Here is a 15,812-nt window from a genome sequence, read left to right as displayed (position 1 = left end):
CAATTAACAGCTGTACGTTATATACACAGTACGACCAGTCACTACTAATTATCAAACACAGATTTGCTGAATTCTCTGCTTTCAGAATTGTCAAACACAATTCTAACGTATTGAACGATTCCACATAATTCACACATAAATACTGGAATCCGTGCCACTGCCACCAAAATGTTACAGTCGGATTCAAAGGACACACAAACATCAAGTAAGGGTCCTATATTTTTATGTAAAATAAAGCTAAAATATTCTCAAAAACTAAAACTAGCTTTGCTTACAGTATCAAGCCCAGCTACATAACCGCCTGCTCTCCCACTCTGCTCTTGTTTTAGTAAGGGTTAGAGAAAAGGGATTTTACTTAATTTCACAATTGTTTCTTATCCAAGGGGAGGTGTTGGTGCAGGCTCCGTTATCAAATATTTCTTCTGATAATGTGCACGATGATATGCGATCGTAAATAGATTCCTGATATATTTACGGTCGAATATCATTGTGCCAATTATCAGAAGAAATATTTGATACTGATCTTCAAAACAAAACAATTTCAAGCACAAAGTTGCACAGAAGTGTGTTCAAAAACACACACAGTGAATGGTACATAAAACGTTTTCAAACATGGCATTTTGGGTTCGGTTCTTGTGCGCTCTTGCTCTTTTCCATTTATGTAATGAAGAGTTGTAACGAAGATCTGCGCAAGCAAATAGCATACAGCTGGCTCATGGCCCACTCGGGTGGCTCACTGACGACTCGGTTGGCTCATGGCTCGCTCGGTTGGCTTATTACCCACTCGGTTGCTTATGAGGTATAACAAAATTGTTAACAAGTCTTGAAAGTATGTATACCTAGCAAAATCAGAATAATGACTCAATGAGAATGAGACTGCCCCACAATAGTACTGGTGCAATGTCACCATGTCTGTCTCTGAATCTCCTGCTGTCGAAGTGTGTTGCTGTCCATTGAGATTTAACTGGCCGATGAGCGTGATTGTACTATACGATACGTTGATTGGCAGGTGGCGCTTCATAGCTTTTGGAGCATCTGTCAATATTAATTGAGAGTAGCGCGTAATTTATCAGTTGTTATTCCGTGCACCTCGACATTGTCCAACTAGCTTTTCCTTTAACAACTTTTTGGACACTTGTGAATAACACAACTCAGTGGACTGGACGAATGACAGCGTGTATGTACCATAAGTTATCTACCCGTTCTAGACTATGAGGACTGTTTTAAATATCGGTCGGTAAGGAAGCTGTGTCTGTTTTTTGCTTTTAAGTAGACAGTATTGACTATATCTACGAGGTAGTGTGAGTAATACGTGCCTCTCCTAAATACAAGAGAATGAAATGGGAACACAACGTGCCCTTCTTAAGAACACACTAATGAAATGGGAGCTACGTGCCCATCCGAAGGACACGGAAAAGCGATGGAAGCTAAATGCCGGTCTGAAAGACACACCAAAGTAAAAAATATCGTGTAAGAAGACAAATGTCGTTGTTGATTGTCTCTAGACCACAGTTCATTATTCGGCTTGTGCTTCAACTTGCGTGATTAAAGGACTGATATTTCAAGATCACTTGTCGTTTCAGCAAGGTCGGTTGTTTCATATCAAAGGCTAATGATCGGCAAATCAAAATAATAGATCGCGTTATCCAGATTGAAGAAAACTGATTATCTGCCAAAGTCACGTCATTTCAAAGTAGATCACTATTACAGGTTAATAATAGGACTAAAGGTAACAAGCAGATCAGGTTCCGTATGCCCTTCTAGAGTTGTTTAAATCTGAACTGGTACAAACATATATATATGGTTGTACCAGTTCAGATTCAAACATTTCTAGAAGGGTTATATATATATATATATATATATATATATATATATATATATATATATATATATATATATATATATATATATATAGAAACAACACCAACACGTAGAATGTGTGACCGGTGTGGCGTTATTGCTTCATCTGGCTGAATTCAAATTGAATTCAATACAAGCAATGATATTGAATTCCGTTTGAATTCAGTCTGAAGAAGCAATAAAGCCAAACCGGTCACACATTTGACCTGTTGGTGTTGTCTATTTTATAATTTATCAAGAGAACCTAGACAACACAATGGCATCAACATACGATCCACGGATTAACAACAGAACGAGTTATTTAAAGACGACAATGGACAAGTTAGCGGAGAAACAGATACAAAATGAGTTGCATGCACTCTTTCTTGTGCCAAAGAAATTACGTTTAAAACTAAAACTTTATATTGGGAATGACACAACATCAAAGAAGTTTCAAGAATCTATTGACTCCCTATTGGAAAAAAGTATTTTTGGAAATATTTGATAGACTAAAATTGAACATCAGAGGTGAGTGATCAAGATAGGCAAAGAACATGAAGAACATAGAGATGAACTAATAGCTTTGATAAAAGGAAATACTGGCATGTTTGATGAAGAACGTTTTAAAAAATCGGAATCTAAAAAAACGAACTATTATCAAATCAACTTAAAATGTTACAGAATTTACAGAGAGAGAAGCACAATTTTTCCAGGAGAAACATCGGCATCGCAAATTACTAGAGAGAAATCAAAAGGAGATAACCAGCAACTGCATAAATCAGCAGAGGAAATTAACTTCATCAATGTCAAAAATATACGTGCTGTAACTAAGATTCACACACGGAATTAAAAAAAACAACAACCAAGAAATGAAAATGAAATGAAACAAGCATCGCCAACAGCAAAAATGACCTATCAACCAAATCACATAGAGAACAAAAACCAGACCCATTCAAAACAATTCCAAAAATGATCAAGCAAAAAACTTAATAGTCACAGGCACACAAAAGGCAACATATGCAGCTGCATTAACAAAAACAGAGCGAAGAAAATTAGAAAGGAATCCAATATAACTGTAAGAGCAACAATACAAAGACTAATGGAAACCCTCAAGGATCTCTTGCAGACAGCACAAACAGAATAAAGAATAGGAGATTTATTAGGATACAAAACAAAAACAGACGGAGGAAAGGAAAGAAAAGAAAACAGGAAATCGAAAGAGGACAAGAATCTGTGTTAAACCTTTCTAAACTAATAGTGATTGCATTCTCCTAGGTAAGGGGTTATCATATTGTCCGAGAACCAAACTTCACGATAATATTAAGCTAGCAGAAGCATTTTTCAAATATACAAGATCGTTAAAATTAAGAGAAATGTTCTCACAATCATGTACATATAATATAAATGTAATTTTCATATACAAAATAAGACCTTTTTCAATAAAAATAATCATCATTTACACCTTCTAGTGGACGAGATATTTATAACAATCTTTAAATTGACGAGTCTAAGCAAGATATTTGAAATAGCAGTCCTAAAATAAAACATTTTACAAACATATTTAAAGAACTAAATTCTGTATGTACCTTATCACAAGACGAATGTATTATTATTATTAAAAAAGCTGATAAGTCTAGCACCATGGTAATAATGAATAAGGAGGATTATATTAAGGAAGTAGAAAGACAATTAAATGATGAAGAATACTAATACAAAACGTTCATATAATCCTTCTAAAGTAATTAGAGAAAAAATAAGCAAATGTATTAATCAAATCTCTATACACAATTGCTCTAAATATGATGAACTAGATATCTTCCCGAATAAAATATGCACACCTCAGTTTTATATTTTACCCAAGATACAGAAAATGGTTGATAAATCACTACCTTTAGAATATAACCTATTAGACCCACCATTTATACATGTAACTCAATTACAAATAATATATCGCAATATATTGATCATATTTTACAACAACTGATGAAATCACTACCATCATATGTCAAAGATAATTTTGATTTCAGTACCAAATTGAAATCTTACCGAAACTAACTGATAATTCATTGCTAGTTACACTTGAAGGAGTTTCACTCCACAGGAATATACCACAGTTATGGTATCGAAGCGTGTAAATATTATCGTGAAGAAAATGAATATACAAGTAAACTATCAAAAGAACATGTTTGTGATTTGATAAAACATGTGCTCGAAAATAAAAAAATTCAATTTGGTAATATAAACTATCTCCAAAAAATGGGAACAGCAATGTGCAGTCCTATGGCACCTTCTTACGCATCTTTATTTATGGGGAAATTAGAAAATGATTTTCTAAATAAATGCCTCTTAAAACCAGATGTTTGGTTAAGATTTTAGACGATATCTTTATGATTTGGAGTTATTCATTATAAGACCTTTATTATTTTATAGACAGTCTAAACAAATTACATCCATCAATAAAACTTACTTTCTATGTCTAAAACTAAAATATACTTTTTGCACGTAGAGGTCGTGAAAAACGAAAATAATGACATCACTATCATGGTTCATGTTATAAACACGAATATTCATCAATATGTTGAATATTTTCCATGCCATCCTAAATCATCTAAAAACGGGATACCATATAGCCAAGCAAAGCGATACAGAATAATTATTTCGGATGACGCTGTTTTTAAATCATCTTTGACAGAGTTAGGTCAGCATTTTTCAAATATAAATTACGCTATTGACATCATTAACAGTGCTTTCCAAAAAGTATCTTTCTTTACACGACTTGAATCTTTACAATGTAAAATATAAATAAAAAATGAAGATATAATTCCTTTTGTTATTGAATATAATCCAGGTTTACCTAATGTAGATAAGATTATCAATAAATATTGGGATTTATTAAAATGTTCATGTATAGCAAGTGTGAAATTGCTACACGATAGCAAACCCAAACTTTTATAAAAGGACTAAAAATCTTTAAATAAAATTTCCTAATTCTAAATTAGAAAAAACATCGTATAAAGAAGGATCATCAACTAAATGTAATTGATCTAGATGTTCGCACTGTTCTTTTATTAATGAAATACTTATTTCAATAGTAATAATACGCAAGAAGCTTTCAATATGCGTTGCGATAATAATTGTGCAACATCAAATATTATTTATTTGATCACATGCAAAAATTGTGGCATACAATATATTGGACAAACTAGTCGACAAGTATCTAAACGAATGAAACAACATAGATCAGACATAAAAAGAATTATATCAATCAGTCATTCTCATCTGATGTTGCCGCACATTTTAACAAGAGTTCGAATACTTTGCAAGACTTCTCCTTTCAACTTATTGTTATAGCTGATTCTGAGATGGAACGTATGCTAAAGGAAACCTATTGGAGTCACCGTCTTAATACGGTATATCCAAAAGGTCTAAATTCCAAAACACTATACGACATTCATTAATCAGTTTTTTAATTATGTCCCTTTTTACAATTAGTTAAGAATATTTCTATATTATTTTAATTTACAGAATAACTTAACTAGTGAAAGTATAAACTAAAACCATACAAATAAGTTAATTAATTCTTTAAAAATGAAAGTGCATTTCTAAATTAATTCTCAATACATAGTGATTAATTATTTATAAGTATTATGCACACCATAATATTTACTATATAAATTGAGTTCTGATGAAATATTGAACATTTGTCAATAATATATCAAAATGTTATTTTTTATTTTGATTTTTTCATATTTATTCATTTTTTTATATCTATTTTAAATGTGCATTATACATAACAAAAATAAAAATATTAATAAAACTATTTATATCTATCTATTCATAAATTATATATATATTATATAACCGTCTTAGAGGATCATAAATGTGACAATCCAATGAAAGCGCGACTTAATCCATTGTTATTACAGAATAGCACTCCATTGTTGTATAATAAGATGACGTATTCATTAGCCTATATCACACATCAAGACCCCATATGTGACCACATTGCATGATTTTACATGTTTTTAATATAATGCATTTATTCCCCTGGTTTAATGCCGGATAAGGCCCAAATAGTCATGTCATCTAAGGGCTCCACCCAAAGATAGCATTTCATATGACTTGCCTGGACAATTCGTCAGTTAAGATCAAAACAAGACCAATTAGTGTGTCATTGTTCCGAAGAAACCTGAATAAAGTGAAATGACAGACACATTATTCTGAGCAAAGAATCATATTTTTGATCAATGTAATGCACATTCGAAATGAAAGGTAGAAACAAGAGTACCATTATGCTAAACATCAAGAGAAAGGAACTCTGATATGGCCGTCACGTGACAATAAAGAGATAAATATTGCAATACACCTAGGGTATTTGTCATTTGTATTTACGTATCCGTTCATAGCTTTGTTAGCTTTAGTGATTATATTTGGTTTGTTGCTATTGGGGGGGGGGGGGGTCTATGTGGGGTATATATTCTTCAATCAGAGTAATTGGCAACTTTCTAGGAGCATATGTCATAATGTACAGTATTCACCAGAATGTATGTCAGGAGGGATTGGTTTTGTAAAATGATCTCTCGCTACTTTTTTACATGGGGAATTTTCTGGATATTGTCGGTAGATATATTTTTTCATAAGTCTTTGTGTTGGGTGATTGGGTCGTATTCTGTATTACATTATGTGAGGTACATAGAAAGGATTACTAATGATTCATAGAAATATGAAAGTAGATAAACCATGCAAGTGTGAAGTTCGCGTTTCGCGTTATATGTTCATTAGGTGATTCGAAGATACTTTTTTTGTAGTATTCGCACGTTTAAAGACCCTTCACGTGATAACGACTGTTGTCTTGAGGTCTTTGGAAATAAGGTAAAAATGGACTATCAAGCCACGCTCACGCAGGTGTTTGATTCACTCTGTATTCACTCTGTGCTATATCCCGTGTGTGTAACAATATGACAAACATAGTAATTGTTATGCTAAGTGCATACTGAGCATCCTTAGAAACGCAGGTTAACATGACGGTCATGGGAATGTACATATTATGGGCATGTAGGTATAATATACTGTGAACCTGTGGTTCAGATAAGGACATCCAAGGAGACGGAATTTGAAACGAAATAGAACAGATGTTGTTGTTGTTGTTCTAGGGTTTGACGCCATTTTTCGGCACAAGATAGGCTATACATGGCGGCCAGTATAACTGGTGTAGGAAGAACCCTAGAAAACCTAGGGAAGAACCATCGACCCACGAGAAGCTACTGGCAGGCTTTCCCACGTACCCACGCTAGCCAAGCCTTGGACTCGAACCCACGCAGACAGAGGTGAGATGGCAGTGATCCGGAACGGTGAGCGGTTTAGACCACTCGGCCACTGGGGCCCCGAACAGATGTTGAGTATCGCGTGTCTGTCTTTCACCCAGAGACTCAAAATTAAAAAAACTGGGGCATAATAAATGAACGGATTACGTTAATACTTATCCTCACTCTCACCAGTTTACAAATGTATTCGCCATGTAAGATGAACGATGAACGGGTGAATCTGACGCCGGTCACAGGACGAAAAACAGACAATCATATGACCTGCAATGAGCGTATGTGTAATCTGGCGGCTGGCACAAACAAAATAAACATTCCACGTGCAGCTCAATGATGCAGAATACAGCAAGTCTGCCCCAAGGAAATTGCGTTCTAAAACACTTCCTGAGTCACGTCTCTTGTGATTCTTCAGCATTTCTTAATTAAGATTCCTGTTCTTTGATTAGCGGATGCATTCCGTCTCCATCAGTGCAATAATGTTTCGTTCTGGAGCTGAAATATGTACATGTAGTGCATGTAATCACTGTGTGGTTTCTAAACGAACACAAATTATGGAAGAGGAAATGAACGCTTAGCTCCTGTCATTTACATTGTGACTTATTCCTAGATTTATTGTCACTCAATGCTTATTTGTGTGTAATAGTCTACAACTATGGTTTCACGACACACTTTGTAGACCACATATTACTTTCCATCGTATTACAATATGTTATTTGCGAAAAAGAACTTAGTTGAATGCAAAAGCAATTCTGCATGGACTCTGCGGCCTCGGTAAAAACGAAACTGGGATTTTCGCTGTGTCGAAAACTATTTTAACATTTATTAAATGGAAGAATGGTATATAAATGCCACACAAAAAAATCGTCTGAATTATGTCGCTTGTTCAGTCCAGATGACTTTCTATCTGTTGATCAGAAGCCAAATCCATCTGCCTAGTGTCAGATCTTGACCAGCGGCTGATCCAAGACACGCACAATACGCATAGTACCAAGCTTGTTATAAAGAAGCCTTCGCTCTCTCGGTTCTCATCGAGTCTTTGTGTAAAGCAATTTTGAAACAGAAAGCAGCAAGGGAAACAATAAACACTGAAGGAGGTTCTGAATTTACACAACTTTACATGACTGTATGCATAAATATGATTTTGAAAATTTGACACCTTTACATGATTGTGCACATAATAATGTTGATGTTTTGAGAACTTTTGAGATCGCTCCCCTCCTCGATTGAGGCTCAGTTGTAAAATCATTCGTTCCCATTTTTGCAACTCATCGTACCTATTTTGTAAATTTAAATTCAGATTTGTTTGTCAAATGACTTTGCTTACATTCTGATACGGATATCTCATCTGAGTCACATTTTTGCCAAGATTTGCAGAATAAAACTACCATAAAATAAAATAGGACTTATAATTAAAGAAGGAGTATTGTTAACAGCAACTATTCCTAGTTGGAATACGTCACTGACTAAAACACCGTCATGATACGCCTATCGGGTAATTAATTGGTTACATATTTATGTATTTAACATAAATATAAAATGCTTGACTTAAATGAGTTTCTCCGTTGTATATTCTTACTCACGGCCTGAATAATGTCTTCGCTAACTGACAACGGAGAGGAAAAGAAAAATGATCCACCATATAAATGAATGATTCATCTTGATGTTAGAAATTATTCATAATGTACAAAATAGGATGGCGTAATCTTAACAAGAAGCAATGAGCAATGTATATATCAAGACACGCAATAATCAGCCCAAGTTTTATAATGGGTTTCTTGTGACTTCATCCTTTGTTTCCACATTAGTTTCAGGGCTGCTGAAAATATCTTCATTTGGAGTACTCGTTATTTATGGACAACGTATATAATAGCTATTAGAATGGATCAAGTATGGTGCAATTCAACTGCACATTATTCGTTATGTTATCGTCGACTTTATCCCCTCTGTGAACCAACTGGAAATATAAATTATCTCATTCGAAGAGCTATTGATGCGTTATTTATTATTAATATGTTGATCTCTACCAACGTATGTAATTAATATAAGTTTTAAATAGGGCTTCCCTAATGAGTTGGCGTAAGAAAAGCATTCAATAAATCGGGGGGGGGGGGTTGGGGTTGGGGTTGGGGGTTGATTTTCGGTTGCGTTGTTGTTGTTGTTTTCTTTTTTTGGGGGGGAGTTTGTTTTGTTTTGTTTTGTTTTGTTTTGTCTTGTATTTTTGTCCAAGTTTCTGAACTTAACTATATCTTAAACTTTATTAAAATTTAATAAAACCTATTGAAAATGTTTGATAAAACGGAATGACTCAAATTACCGGAAACGGGCTTTATCGAGCTCTTTCGCCAAGCACTCATACAAATTGGCCTAGCAATAAACACATTTACTGGCCCAGTCCCTACTCTCCAACGCCATAGTACGATATCTGGGTAACTAATTTACGTTTATTCTGCACTGGTGTTGATAGCTTATAATGGTTAAGTATTAATAAATAACATGTATGAAATCGTCATCAAACGTTTAAGTAACAATCCATGCAATTAAAGAAATAACGCTTAAATCTTTAAAATAAACTGATTAGTCTTTATAACTCAATGCCAAATGACAAAATGGCGGAGTTGTTCCAATGGAATCCTTAATTAATTTCATTCGGTCTGCTTTCTTTCCCCTGCATGAATACATAAAAAATATCGACCAAAATCTATAGCTCGCTTACAACCCAATCAAATTAGGCTAGCAGTTTCCCGGCAACCGGGCACAAATTGACCCACAGTCATTAAAATGAGCATACCTGCAACCTACATCAGACACTTAAGTCAATTTAATCCAAATGAAATCCACGCTAGATAAATATGCAACTGATAAATGATTCAAATGTCAAAGCATTTTCTACATGTTTGATTAGTGTGCCAATATTGATCAATGTCGAAATTAGGGAGTTGGGCCAATAATATGGCGTACAACTTTGTCTCCTAAAATATTTGTCCTAATTTTTCAACATAGAGGGTTGTTGAAAACTATATAGGCCTATACCCAAAGGGAGATCTTTCAGAGAGACAGACAGACGATGAGAGCAGGATGGGAAGTTTCTTTCATATGTTGACCTGGGGAAAACCCTGACATAATAATCATGCTGAATACATATTACAAATATATACTCATAAAAGCTAATAACAAGCCAGTATAAAAGGCAAAAGGTGGAAGTACTTGCGATTACTATATTTAAATAAAGACTGCATTTTTCTAAAGAAGTAAAATAAGAGTAACCTATGCACTGGCAAATTAAATGCTAGATAAACTTTAGATAGACGAAAAAACGTGTCCCTGATGAGCCGTATGTGTGGGAGAGAAAACTATTATTCGGCTGCAAATCTCGGTTAATAACCACGGCTAGACTTACTTTTTGAAGAAACAATCATATGAGGCTGCACATTTCAATGTTTAAATTGTTATTACTCATCCGCTTTATTGGAGTGGGCTAACCTCGACCTCCTGCCAACGCGTTTAGCACTTCTCTGTGTATCACATGAAAGGTCAGCCTATGTTTGCGATCAACAGATAGAAGCTTCCACTGAGTAAGATGGAAAGTCAGCTAAAATACTTCCATATATATACATTTGGTACATTTTGACTTTGCGGTTTCTGTGGCAGGTTTAGGCCATGTTTTAGGTAGGTACTGTGGTTTTCATGGTATCTTTTGTTTGGTGTGCACTTTTTAACGGAAGGGAGTGGAGATTAGATGATCTCATATTTGCAGTTAATCTTTGATCTTATAAAGGAGTTTACCCTTAAAACTTTTATTGTTAAGAGGGTGGGAAGACCACCAGTCCGACCATATAGACCAGTAACAATTGAATTGATTTACTGGGTCCTTTGCAGAAGTGTTTTGCTCCTATGCTGTCTTGATTCGTCATGAAGTATATCTCCCGGTACTTGATGTGTGTTTTAAATTCATTGCTAGACTAGGATATCGTTCAAGAATACTAATTATATTTTATGCGGATTTAAGGCATATCGAAACTGAAGATCTAAAAGGCATCTATTGTTCTGACAGTTTTAATTTCAAAGTAATGATACTGATAAATCATACGAAAACCGACGTGATGTAATCGCCAAACTATTTGCGGAGGTGAACGCTCTATCGTTATGATGCATCAAAGCCCCCGTCAGTTTCGAATTTAGCCTTTGCAGATCTCCTTCTATGATAATTGTTTGAAATAATAAAGCGCATTGTGATTGTATGTGCCGCCAGGTTTTAGTGTCAAGGTCAGCCTGTATCATCAAAATTATTTTTGGTCAATATAGCTTCTCCTTGTACGTTTAAAACTTGCATATGTTATTATAGATTTGCATGAAGTGAAAATAAATGAATCCAAGGTTGCGATAGTCTTGAATTTATCCTTGGACGTTGCTAATGACAGATTTCTCGGGGAGTAGAAATACAAGTAGAAAAAAATATATTTGAATGTTTTTTTTTCTAAGTTATTGTCAAGATCATTTGCCATGTAATTGAAGACACTTGTTCTGCAATGACAGCCTTCAATTTTGAAAATTTGACGCAGAACTGAGCTGACGGCTTCAATGAATATCTTTGATTTGCGGTCCTTATAAAGACGATGCATATAATTGAAATATAATTATTTTTTTACTAGGCAATCTTTCACTAACAATATATTCCTCGTCCCTCTACATTCTTTTGACACAGTGGTGAATAACGCACGACTTATATATAATGAAATGGTAAGAGAACTCACAACCAGTCTAGGCTTATCCCTTTGTCTAAGAGTGGTTACAAGCTGTGACAAAGTATGCAATGTTGCTTAACCTACGGTATTTTTACCTTACGATCTGAAAATCCTCCAGGTAAATCCTTTTTATTAGATTTATTGCATGCGTTCCTTCAACCTCATTAGATTCTGACATTTCTCCAACTAAATTAAACCTTTTAAAAGAAATAATTTCATTTTGAAAATAATAACTTCAGATTTCCATGCAAATATCTATATTTTCACTCCGAACCGGTAGTACACATTCCACGCAATGCCGTTGTACTCATTATCCAATTTATCGCCATTTAAAGTATCACAACTCAACCATTTAATCACATTCTACTTATCTCCAGAGACAGGAAAAGCTCTAAATGAAGAATACTACTTTTTCTGAATTCTTCCACGCCTGAATAAAATTGATACCAAAATAAACACGTGGTCAAATGCTGTAGCCTAATGAAGGGTGCGTACCGACATTATTTCCTTTGGAACAAATACTGTACGCCAATAAATAATCTGATGTCAAAGTTATAGAACGAGAGAAAATTACAAAAAAAAGTATTCGACCTTACTTATATCATACCGTACTTCAGTAGTTAGGTGATTGAAGAGCCGGGACCCAGTTTCACTTTCTTGGGTTTATTTATAAGACAGTTCTAGAGACCGTTCCTCAGGTTAACATTACGAATTTAATATTGTTTTCAACATGAAACGTTTATATGACAAGGAGTATTATAAGCAAACATGTACATGTATTACATTAAACAGCACATATAAATAGAGTATGAGTTCATCAGTAAGTTTTGACTTAATTGTCCTATTTGGTATTTTGACACGAAGACCCAAACACAATTCATCACAAAATATCTCCTTCTAAAATTTAACACGATAGTCCGAGTCATATACGATTTATATACGAGTTATATACGAGTAATATACGAGCCAGAATGCAGAGGATCGCTCGCGTCAGTCTAGCCAGTGACACCATGCCAAGTGTTACCGGTAGTAAAGGAGAGTCACTAAAAATAGATGGTAGGATACCTTTCTTCAAAGGTTACACGAGTGGAAGACGTGATCTCCGGCAGCTCATGCGGAACCTCCACTGTAAGCGTGGCCAATTTTTTGGATCGTTTGGAGGAAACAGCCGCTGTGACTGAAGGTAGAGATCATTCAATGTGAGAAAAATGAATTTTGGAATAAAGTATATTTTCATACTGGTAGTGGTAATAGTCATCTGGTTCGTCCGTCCGTCCGTTCTTCTATCTATCCGTCCATCCAACAAGCCAAATGGCTATTTGGCTTCACAGGCACATGTATGCATACATGGCTTCCTGTAATATGATAGCATGCCTGAATCTGCTGCGAATAATTAATAATAATAACAACAACAGCAATAATAATAATAATAATAATAATAATAATAATAAAACATTTGTGAGAGGAGAAGGCGGTTGTTGCTAATGCGATGCTTCAGCCGGACGGATGAGCAGATGGACTTAGTCTGGCTAGTTACGCTAAGATTGTAGAGCTATATTAAAGATGTATTCAGTTTATTTGATATCCATGCTATTAACGGTCACCATAGTGATTCGTTTTAAAATAACGTTGTTGTTTCGAACCTTGAAAAGGACATGGCTTCCGATGGCGGTTGCAAAAAATCGAATAAACGTTCTTCTTTTCTCAAATAACTTACTATTTGTAGCCCTGCCTAAAGAAACCCATCAAATAGCAAATATCCGTCCCTTTGTTGGACTACGTGGCTGGTCTGGATAATGGGTGAAGAAGTGACAATCATTCAGTAGAGACAAATACACAAAAACAACATTGAATAATAGTTATATGGTCTAAAACTAAAAAGACCAGCAATAATTCAATCTCTATTTTCAAATATCCAAGTCGACCTTTTCATCCCTAAAATTTTGCGGTGCTTTGACTATCAGAAATATGGTCAGTTTAAGCTCATTGCAAAAGCAAACATGTCGTTCCAGGATATGGATAGGGAGGTCACAATCGCTCGACCTTCTATGAGAAAAACTGTTGTGCGAATTACCAGGGCGATAATTTCTCCAGAAACTCCTTTACTTTGAAGTGGACAGAAGGAGAAGGAATTACAATGGGTGAAATATGAGAAAGACATACGTGTCCACAAGACGAGAACGTTTGTGGAAGCCACAGCCGACAAATCCTACTCAAACGGAGAACACGCCTACCGTATTTCTGTAAGTACCAAAACATACATTATCTGGCCACAACACGAGACCAAGCTTACAGGCGTAAAACTTCACAGCATTGAGTAATCAATCACACTAACGAGTAAAGCGGAAAAGGCAATTGGTCCATCAAATAATATAACAAGTGAGAAATACAACGCTACATACTATAAACCGTTTAGATCCAGCCCACAAAAAGATCACCAAGCTACTGGCTCCAGTGGCCATAATAACAGTGTAACACATAATAAACCCCGATCTAATTTAGAAACCAGTCAGAAAACGATGGTGTAAGGTAAGTTGCAAAATTCATAATCTACACATTTCTACAAAATTTGATTAAACCGCTGGACTAGTGCCAATAAAAAAAAAACCAGACATCATTACAGTCAAGCCAATATCAATACTTTATTACAGGTTATAGCTATTAGCTTCCCCATGCACGAAATTCTCACAATTGGCTCAATAAATCTCACTTGAAGCACTTCATCCAATCAATCTGGTCTTGACTAATAGTTGTCTCCCCTTTATGTTCTCCGTGGCGACTTTAAAAGCCACCATACACTTTAGAGCTGAAGCGATCTCTGCGAAGGAAAGGAAAATAGAAGACTATGTGCAAATACAATCTTTGCATTTTATTGATGAAATGCATATCTAGCTCCATCGTACGGCAGGATCGTAGTTTTCCAAAGATCAGACTTTGCAATCTACCCCGTTTTGCTTGACTTTTCTAGAATAGTAGGTCAAAATCTCTGTAATAGTAGCCATTTTCCATTATGGCTGAATTTCTTTGTCCTGCGTAAGACGATGGATATGCAGTAGCCGTTGCTGATGAAGTTTTAGTTGTTGCTGTGTTTCCTCTAGTGGCGAGAAAGTCCTATCCTGGAAAGACAGGCCCTGCCACACGTGAGACAACATTCTTTTGTGGTATGTAAAGTCGGGTTGGCGCATGCTTTATATTTGATCCATCCTCTGGTTGTCGTGATGCTGAAATTCAACTAAACATTTTCGGTGCTAGTTGTCTCTGTTATACCAGTGACATCCATTCATCATTTCATAATTTTGAGATGCTTCAGATCGCGCTTTATACGTCTTCAAAGCGGAATCTTGGGTATCCTGTTGGTACATAGGCATTTGCAACCTCGCTGTAACCCATGTCTTTTGGGATGCGTCTATCTTGCATCCTATGCACCTGAAGGGAATGCTACTTACGCAGGACTTTAAAACAGCCTCTTTGTTACCTGATGAGGATCTGTGGTATTTTAGAGTTGGCGTTTATCCTGACGCAGTTGTGCAATATTTCACCGGACCTGATGTGCAGATAGACACCCTTCATTTCCGCATCATAGACGTAGTTAAGGAGTACACATAAGAAGATGTCAAAGAGTGTTGTTGTCAGTATGCAGCCTTGTTTCATCCCACGATGATCTCGAAACTGTAGGACGTGAAGTAGTCAAAATGTACCGTGATTCAAATGTTTTCGTGAAAACAGCTGATCAGGTTGAGGAGTTTCGGAGTCAGCTGATTTCTCCGAGCGTCAAAAAGCATTTGATTGACTGCTGACCGTATCGAACTTCGTGAGGTCTACAAATTCTATGAGGAGTGATGTCTGCTGATCCCTGTATTTCTCTTGCACATGGAGGTCATATGCTATGTTGATCCGCCTGCTCTGAAGC

Source organism: Sinohyriopsis cumingii, chromosome 10 (assembly GCF_028554795.1).
Source record: "Sinohyriopsis cumingii isolate HCF-2022 chromosome 10, ASM2855479v2, whole genome shotgun sequence".
NCBI lineage: Eukaryota > Metazoa > Mollusca > Bivalvia > Unionida > Unionidae > Sinohyriopsis > Sinohyriopsis cumingii.
Note: the sequence above shows the minus strand (reverse complement) of the source record.